This window comes from Sinohyriopsis cumingii, chromosome 2, assembly GCF_028554795.1.
Source record: "Sinohyriopsis cumingii isolate HCF-2022 chromosome 2, ASM2855479v2, whole genome shotgun sequence".
In the NCBI taxonomy this organism is placed as follows: Eukaryota; Metazoa; Mollusca; class Bivalvia; order Unionida; family Unionidae; genus Sinohyriopsis; species Sinohyriopsis cumingii.
This window is the reverse complement of record NC_142962.1, coordinates 103,658,474-103,668,683: the sequence shown is the minus strand read 5'-3', so window position 1 is coordinate 103,668,683 and position 10,210 is coordinate 103,658,474. Positions and strand designations below refer to the sequence as shown.

At 33.8% G+C, this 10,210-nt stretch overlaps 1 long non-coding RNA gene across 1 annotated transcript; it reads right to left on the bottom strand.

Moving 5' to 3' along the window:
• Window positions 1-7,352: 7,352 nt before the first annotated feature.
• LOC149805520 (uncharacterized) lies at window positions 7,353-9,581 on the bottom strand. Its single transcript, XR_016414459.1, has 2 exons — window positions 9,477-9,581; window positions 7,353-7,502 (listed from the first exon to the last, which is right to left on the bottom strand). It is a non-coding gene; the product is annotated as an uncharacterized LOC149805520 (long non-coding RNA).
• Between the last annotated feature and the right edge of the window lie 629 nt (window positions 9,582-10,210).

Here is a 10,210-nt window from a genome sequence, read left to right as displayed (position 1 = left end):
CACTATAAGCGAGGTGCGAGTTACTAAGGGACCTCCAAAAATTGAAAAAAATTGCTCTGACATCAAGAAAACCGTAAGGGGGGGGGGGTGAGAAGCAGCATTAGGAACTGGGCTGTTTATTGACTGAATCCTCATTTTACAATCACGTCGATAATAACTTGTAATAATGCGCTTTTTCTAATGAAGTTGTTCATTATTCTATTTAAATAACATTTATTTTCAAAATGTCCAACATATGAAAGATCATTCCAACTGGTTTCAACAACCATCAAGTGTACGCGAAAAAATCTGTGTATTACGTCACTACTTTTTGTTTTCTTGATGAGCCTGGTTCCCGTAGTGGTGTTTAATATTATCCTGCCAAATCAGGAGTCCACAGAGCAGGGAACTAGACTGTTTGATACACTTCCAAACAAGATTCCTTATTTTCAAAAACATGAGATTTATTTCGTGAGACAATCGTCTATGTCAAAACTCAATTTTTGTATTGTTCAATTAGTACAATATTGATGTCGTGATTTCATTGGAAGTAATAATGAAACTTCTTATCATCCTTGAGGATATCTCAAAGTGCCAGTTCAAGAATTCTCTGAAACTCGCTTGCCCACAATGGTCTGTATCTGTAAAATCAAGCTCTTTATTTTACGAAGGTATCATTTCGCTTGGCTGCCTTGTTGTCTTTGATCACAGTTATGAAAGAGTCGGTTAATTTAAGGTATTTAATGTTACATACACAATAACATTTATAAGTGTTCGACTGATAAAATGAAGTGAGTTCATCCGACATATGACCAGGGCTGCTAGATTTTAAGTTTGTAGGATTTTCGTACCTTTTAACTTTTCTTTTATTCCACCTCCTTTATTTTATTCAAAAGACATAGTAAACTGTTAATACAAAGGAAGCCATCTTTTAATTCAGTGCAACAATACAACAAATACTTCCAGAAGTCAGTTATCAAAACACAGATGGCACTTAATTAGGTTCCCTGAGAAACGCTCGTGGACATAAATGTTACGGTAGATTGATGCATTTTACGTTTAATTACAAGAGGACACATTGCATTTATGAAGATTACACTTAAAAAGAACTAAAAGACAGAACTAGAACACAAATTTCAATTGATAAATTTTTTTATTTCATTTGTATTTATTTATTAAAGTACTGCCTCCACTCGGCGTAAGTGACATTTTCATTGATCAAAATTTCCTTACATATCATTAATTGCAGTGTACTAGGAATGTAATTTGGAAAGAAAATGTAAAAAAATTTATGACCTATTTTTAAATTTGATATTTCAAAGCCTTGATTAAAATTTCCAGGTCCTATTTACCGTTTTCGATAATAAAACAAGCGATACATCAAAGTTTCTGATACCAATTTTGACCATGATTTTCTTCAAGTTCAACAAATAGGGATAAATTTTAGGGTATTTTCTGGTTTAAAAAATGGGAGCCACGCCTGACCCCGTATTATAAGTGGGTTTGCGAGTTATCAGGGCACGAGTTATCGAGGGAGTGGTGTAATCTGAAATATCTCCAAACAGCACAACATACAACTTCCAGTGTAAGAGCCCAACTAACTGTGAATATCTCTCCAAAACAAAGGTTATATCGTATTCTAAAACACCAAAAAGGGGTCACGTGATCATGTTCCAGAATCTCGTCGAAATTATTTACTTATTAAAATACACATACACACAGTGTGACCCTGATGAAAACTAATCAATTTACTCTAAGAAATAAAATTTAAAAAATTGTTTACATCTAAAATCAGTAGTCCCATCATGACCTAGACAACAACCAATCATTTTTTTTAAAAATAGAACTTACTGACGTGGTTGTTACTAACTTTGAATCAAGGTCAGGATCTAGATCAACACCTGGTGTTTACTAAAATGAAGAGTCATGGTCAAACTATTTTCTGGAAAAAGTATCATCTCCAGTGAATAAATTTACATTACAATAGCATGTGATGTAAAATATAAAATTTAAAACTGACAAACAAACAATTAAATTATAAATATATATTAAATCAGATATAATTAAATCAAATATACATAACACTTCCCCCATAAAGAAAAAGAAAGATCTATATATAAAGCTTTCTTTTTACCACAGACTAATTATACATGAGTTTAAAAAGAACTCATATAAATTACACATAGTGTAAATGACCATTCCAGTGGACTAGTGGTTAAAGCATCCGCCTCGGATGCAGGAGGTCGTGGGTTCGATCCCCAGCCAAGTCATACCAAAGACTTACAAAAATGGTACTAACAGCTGCCTCGCTTGGCACTCAGCATTAAGAGGTTAGTGTTAGGACTGGTCGGCCTGGTGTCAGGATAATGTGACTGGGTGGGACATCATGTTACATGTCTGCGACGAGATGCCCCAGTGCTAGGGATCACTATGAACTGCCACACTGCAGACATCATAGCAATATAACTGAAAATTGTTAAAGCTACATTAAAAATCCAAATCACACACACACATACACACAAACAAGCGATTGTGTGGGAACAAAATTGTTATTAGACAATGGATGGACAAAATCCTAACATAATACACTCTTCTTATGGCAGTGACTGGTATATAAAAATCTGAAAAAAGAATGAAAAGCATTAATTTAACATAATCATTGTACCTGTAATTTGCAAAATAGTACAAGCGATTTCCTCTGAGACAGATCAAAGCATGCATCCCAATTCAAGTGTTTCTTTAGGGACCCTCATTCAAATGCAGTGCAACCGCCTATAATGGTCACCTCCTTCAAGCAAAAGCCTTATATATATACCCAGGGTCTCATTTTATTTTCACTTAACTTTATCTACATTATTTACTTTCCCTTAAAGGTCACCAGCCACCTATATTGTACAAACGTGTGATATTATTATAAACAAAACGCAGTGTTTCCCTTTACGCACAGTTGTGCATCAGGGACGCATGCTGGAGAAAATTGATGTACACATTTTGTTGCCATGCATTTTTTTGACGCAAAGGATTTTCATAATATTATCAGTATTTATTTAATACCCAATACATTGGACGATGTATGGCATCGTATATACTTCGAGTATAGGCATTGATTGGTTCCCGCTTTGTTTGCTCCCTGCCTTGCGCTCCTCTATTCGAATAGCAAAGTGCAATGCAGGGAGCATATAAAACAATGAACCAGACTAGCATAGGCAATGTTATGATGGAGTAGCTTCCCCTAATCTCGCAAGCTTCTCGCGATTTCCATCGAGCTCAGCAAGCTGTCATCTAGATGTTTAATCTCAAGGCTTGTTGCACTAGAAAGTGATCACCAGATTAAAACGTCATGCACTAAAATGCATTAGCGAAGAAAGTGAAAGAAGCAGAACACAAAATAGTAACTGGAACTAACTTTAATGAAAAATGGAGAAAATAATTCCCTTGACTGGAATACGGCACATTCATTATGATTACCGGTGCGACTTCTGATTGCATGATTGCAAAGACTGCAAAAGTGAATAATCTTTTCATGACAGGATTTTAGAATTTTCAAAACTCTGCCCTCGTTCGCCATAAGATATCTGGAGAACACATTATAACCTAAGACATTATTTCACAACAATGAAATCAGTAAATTTGCAGAGACAAATGCGTTTTTTGGATTACAAAGTCAGTGGATCATTGCAGATTTTGTTTGTTTTTAACTTTTGCTGCAATAAAAGAAAGATCTTAAAGTTCAAGTGTAACTTATTAGAAAGAAGATGAATCATTAGCTTCCTGGATATTTGAATAAATGTGTTGTAGGACAAAGTACAATGAAACCTATGATAGTATGCATTTTATGAAAGGCAGTAAATTAACTGCCATTTCATTAAAAAGATTTATTTGGCTTTCTGTATTGGCTTATATGTAATGTGTTGGGCTATAATATTGCTTGAGGAGACTGTTAAAAGTACGACTTTAAAAGAAAAATGAATTAATACAATTATTCTTTAAATGGACAATGCATTTGTTTGTTAACTGTGCATGTTGGTATATTTGTATGTTTAGAGAGAGAGAGAGAGAGAGAGAGAGCATGTTGTGCAAGTTGCAATATCCTATTTCAAGCTGAAAAAGTACGAGTCGTATGACAATTTGTCAGTATTTTTTTTACCCCCACATTTTTTATTTGACCCCCAGTTTTGACACCAAGGGGTTTTTGTACCCTCAATTTTACACCCCTGGGGGATACACTGAAAACGCATTGGTTATGCATGCACACCATAAAAATGTTTAATTAGACTTAAAACTCCGCTTTATGAAATGAAAAAATTATTTGGTAATCTCTGTAAACAACTGGTAGTTTCCACGTGCCAAAACCGGATATGCAGTATATTTATCCCTTCTATTAAACCTAACCATTCAAGTGCTTAATTTCCCCATGTAAATGTCTATGTGATATAGCGTACGATCGTGCTTTTGTACAGCAAATATGGTGCACTGTGTTGCATATGGATGTAACCAAAAGAGTTATGATGGGAAAAGCGTTTTCTTTTTCCGAAAAAAAGTGTATTTAATCTGTGGGATCGAATAGGGGAGGGATGGGAAAGTTGTATCATTTATGCCATAATATAGTGAATTTGGCCCAAAGACAATTCGGCCCAACTCGAAATACAATTTGGCCAAACTTAATAGTTTGTACGTTCTTTTTCTTCCACAAAAAAGTAGATGCTATGTAAGATAGGTTTTAGGAAAAAAACTAAATGTAAACAAACTATTTTGATATTCTTTGAAAGAAAATAATCATACTTCGTAACGTACATATTTATGAGAGAAAACACAAACTGACATATCTTGCTTGTTCTAATTAAAATATTTATATAAATTTTTTATGCTAACAAATATATGCATCTGCACAATGACATTCTCAATTTAAGTCTTCCGGTAAAATTAACAATAATCATTTATAAAACAAAAATACGTAACAGATAATATTCTACATAATACGTATACATTTTGCTAAGGGTAGTATACATGAGATATTATAACAAATATACTTAATTTTAGGCTTCATGTTGTAACACAGCTGCATACAATACATACTAGATTACACATGAGAGAGAGAGAGAGAAAGAGAGAGAGAGAATAATGTTGAGCATTTTGTCAGTATTTAGTTGCTGCAATATGAAGCTCTTACCAGTTAATTTTATTGTTTGTTTTTATTTTTCAAGTTGTCTTAGTGTTTCTTTGCGTAAATTGAAAGCTTGTCATTACTGGTCAGTATCATCAATCATATTTGCTCCATTATTCCGTTCAAATTAGAAAGGAAATAATTTTGTGTTTAATTTGTGCCCCCAACACACACACACACACACTCACGGTACAAAATAAACTGATAAACATACACTTGTATGAAAATAAAATGAAAGAAATTAACCTTGCATTGTTATCATATATTCTTTCTTTTTTCATCATGTGAAAATTATTTTAAAAAAATATATATCCACGAACTACATATATGTAGTGGATGCCAGCTTCTGTATGCATCCTTAGTGTAGTGTGTATTGCTTATGTCAAAAAACAAAATCGCAAATGAGACGAAAGTATCACCTGATTGCTTGAAGGCACCTGCCATTTACACAAGATAAGTTACTTATTGCAAACTGACCCAGACTGTATTGTATCCAGGTTAACTATAAGTCCGTATCTCGCAAATAAAAAATAATCATTATTTTAAAATACATTTAATGTGAGTGCAAATGATAATCTTTTTGCTAGCATGGGTTACAAAAGTATTATTAAAGCAAGTTATTACTGTGCATAATATTTGCCCTGCAAACATCAATTATGATTACATATGGCAAACAAATAGAAGCCCGGGTGATAAACACAACTGGCATGGAGCAATAAACTCATTGTTTAAACTTACCGACAGGATATCAAATACATAGGTTATTTCAGGGGTGGGCAAACTACAGCCCACGGGCCGTATGTGGCCCGCCAAGGGCTTTCATGTGGCCTGCCAAGGGTTTTCATGTGGCCTAGGAACAAGTCATCATTCACACTGACTCTGTTTATGCTACTCTGTTTATCAAATAAATGTGCTTCTTTTGAAGTTTAAGTTTTCAAATATTAACAACATATTAACAACTGAAAATTAATTAGATGTTATTTAGAAAAACCTTTTGTTTTTACTATTTCAAATATTAATTATTTTACTTAATGAACTATGCGGCCCACAACAAGGTGTAAATTTGTGTATGCAGCACTTGCACTAGAAAGTTTGCCCACCTCTGGGTTATTTTATTACAATGCAAACCAACCCTGGAAACGTGACTTTGGTATCTTTTTAGTGTGCCGATTTTTTCTTCTGAAGTCGGCAGACAAAAGGAAGTCAAGTTTGGCCTCTTTGGATTCTTTAAGTGTGCCGATTTCTTTCATCTTTTTTTTTTATAAAGTCTGCCGATACGGCAAAGCCAGCATTGGTTCTTTTTACCTGTATTAACGGGAATTTTCAAAATAAATTGAAACAATGGAACAGTTTTGAAAGCGACACAATCTAGTGCGTCGTGCACGCATACCGATATAAGGCTGAACAGTACATTAGTTTTCATTAGTTTCACCTAAAATATTCCCTATCCATAGTTTATAGTGTTTTATTTTTCGACAACAAGAAGCATGTACTTCGTCTTGTTGGGATAAATCAACATCATTTCCGGTTGCGTCCTCTACTGGTGGGAAATCGTAACTAAGGGGAAGTAACAGCGTTGTATACTTCTATTTCAAGTAATTAAATTATTATTTCTTCTTTACACTTGATCATTTTTTTGGTTTTTTTTGTGCGAGTATAACTATTTTTAATCATGTAATGCAAATCTGATATAAATAGGAAAATGTTGGAGTATGGCTGGTGACCTTTAAGCAGCTACCTCCCATACCCAGCCAACATGATACCTCTCCATTGGTGGCTGTTAAAGATAATTTGCACTGTCTTGAGATTCAGAGACACACTCTATACAGTTCTAAACCCTCCTTTAGAAGGATTAACAGTCCGTAGTACAATTTAAATGTGAAGAAAACAGTACATCTGAATGAAAGAATATTTTATTTCTTTTCACTGCTTTAGTGCATGTGTCTCTCCATCCTGACAATGTATTTAAATAAAAAAGTCAGACACCAATTAATTGGAATATCAATAACAGAAATTACCAAATAACATTTTCACAAAGATGGATTTTTATTTTCTAAACCCTGGGTTACAGCCACTGTTCATGAAAATCATACTGAAGTATTTACAATATAAAAAAAACTATAAGCTAAGTACTGGAAGTACGAATTGTTCTGCAAACTGAAGTGAATTATATGGGTATTTGGGTTTGAAGATTTTACCAATGAAACTCTCAACAAATCTCAATAGTATTACCTTTTACATAGAACAATATCTGTGCATTAGGGTATATCACAGTCTTGGCTGCTTTGATGCTGATGTTGACCTTTCTAAATGGATGCCTTGCAGTAGTATCCCTTCTAAGGAAACCATATTGAAGAAGCTTTGAAAACAAAAGAGAGAGAAAACAATTTGATGGCTGTGGATCAATAAGTTTTTTCCTAATCTTTTTCTCTAGAGATAAGGTATCAGTTCAGCTTCCTCACTACCTACTGAACCAGCTGACTCAAAATTAAATCTATGCAACAATATAACAACTAAGCCCTTCAAAAGATCTAATGCTCTACTGTCTGAAAAGAATTTCAAGGAATGAAAGACAATTTTTTTCATTTTATCTAAGATGGTACCAACTAGGATTCATAAGAAGTATTTTGGTTAAAAACCCATGCTGATATGGACATCTATTAATGTGAAGCAGTGACAACAAGATTTTCAAGATCCCATAGAAATCTTCTGGCGAAAACCAAATGTCAATATGACTTTCTGTTTAGGAGGGGCATCAATAATAATACTTTCAAGATGGCTGCTCCATATTGTAGGTCATGTCAGCACCATTTGTCCAACTAAACATCATTACAAATGTCATGAAAACCCACATCAATATGACCATTCATCCAGGAACAGCTCTAGCAAGATTTTCAACATGTATAGCATGATGGCCAAATTGAAAGTTACATCATTATCATTTTCATTTCGGACAAATTTTACATCATAAGAAGTCTTCCAGTGAAAACCCCATGTCAGCAGGATTTCTATTTAAGAGGAACTATGATAACAAGATTTTTAAGATGACCACCAGATTAGCCATATAGATGTCAGACCAACATAATTTTCATTTAGGACAAATTAAACATCAAAAAATATCCTTTAGTTAACGTCATGCAGACATGACCATTTATTATGGAGTAGCAATAACAAAACTGTTAATATGGCCACTGTGACCAACTGGACATCACAAACAGTCTTGAAGTGAAAACCTCATTTCAAAATGATCATGAGAAGTAGCCATAACAAGATTTTCAAGATGGCCAATTTAGTGGCCATAAGTTTTTTGGGGGGAACAACTGGACAACGGAATGAATGTGTGTAAAGATTAAAGGGAATGTCATAAGTAGATTAGGAGGAGCAGTGATAATAAACTTGTGCTAACCAATGGACATATGATGGACTATAGGCCATCCCACATGACCAAAAGCTTGTGAAAGTGGACAGCTCAGCTGGAAAAGTAGGTGATAATGTAAGCAGTGCTGGCTGATAACAAGAAAGCTCTTCATTTTAATTCAGCTCACAATAAAACGCATTACTATAGGACTAACAGACACTGTTTGAAAAATGAGTTCAAATGACACCATTATTAAGAATATAAATCTGGGATGATAAATTTCAATCATGATGGGGTTATTTTTCTCCAATGGGTAAGACTCAAATGCAGCTGCATTTAATTTCATTGAGCTAGAAACTATATAAGCAAGCAAAATGGCTGATTGGCACACATCCAGACAATTAAAGGATGCATCTTACTTTCATGACTGACTGTAACAGTGCTAGAAGTATAAAGAGATATAGCATTCTGAGCAAAATAAATAAAACTAGGCTTTCTAAAACTGTGTTGCTTTAAAAATCCTAATATGTAAAGTGCAAACATAATTTTATTTTAGTTTCAATAATTATCTTCTCAAAATGTCAAGCTACTTTAGGGCTGTTGCCAATATTCAGGAATATTGTCAAACTGTATATACCCATTATTCAACTCATTTGATGAAACAACTTAATATTCAAACTGTACTAAAAGCACTTATATCTTCATTCATCCATCTGGTTGACCTTCAGTTTTCCAGGGGTGTCTAAGAAATATACTTATCATACTCCAGCATGACAAGACCCATTATATGCATATATGTGTGTGTACGTGTGTGTGTACACATGTGTCTGTTTGTGTGTGTGTTCTTTAATTAATAAATGAAAATTATTCATTTCAAAAAATGAAATGCAAATTTGGATGACAATGATTAATTATTGAACCAGAGAGTGATTACAAATACAACTTTATCATTTCTACCATAACCATTTTAATTACCTCAAAAACTGCTTTTGATATTGGAAGACTCCCTGCATTAGGCTTGAAGTAGATATCAGTCTCTGATCCAATCTGTGTCTCATCCATCTGCAATTTATAATTCATTCTGATTTGTGACTGGTTATCAGACTTACACAAGTTCAGCATGGTTCCACATGAGAAAATCAAATTAATCTGAATGTATTGTGCACAAAATCATACATACGACCAATACATATTTTAGTGATATTCCTTAAACAAGTACAGCCCATCTAATCTGGTGAGATAAAGACAAGAAACATTCACAATCAATACCATCTGGCAGGCAAGACTGATTGGTTCAAATAGAAAATTGAGTGCCACATGCAAGGGAAATTCTAATCCTCATTAAGAGGGTCCTTTTTAATTCTTTTTTCTGTTTTTTTAAGGAGGGGAGCGCATGGTTCACCATTTTTACAAGCTTCAAAACATTTTCATGAAAATTAATCAAGACTGAAGAATATAGTAATAAATACATCTTGAAATTGACAACAGAATTAGTCAGCTCACATTTATTTAAAGAAAAGGTGCAGAAAGTAGGAAAAAAAGGATGGAGTTGAAAATACTACTGTTCTTTCCTGAGGAAATACAAGATGAATCAAGTTCACAAGTTTTATAACCGATGTAAATGAACAACTTACCACATACATATACGTTACATATATGCATACATATATATATATATATATATATATATATATATATATATATATATA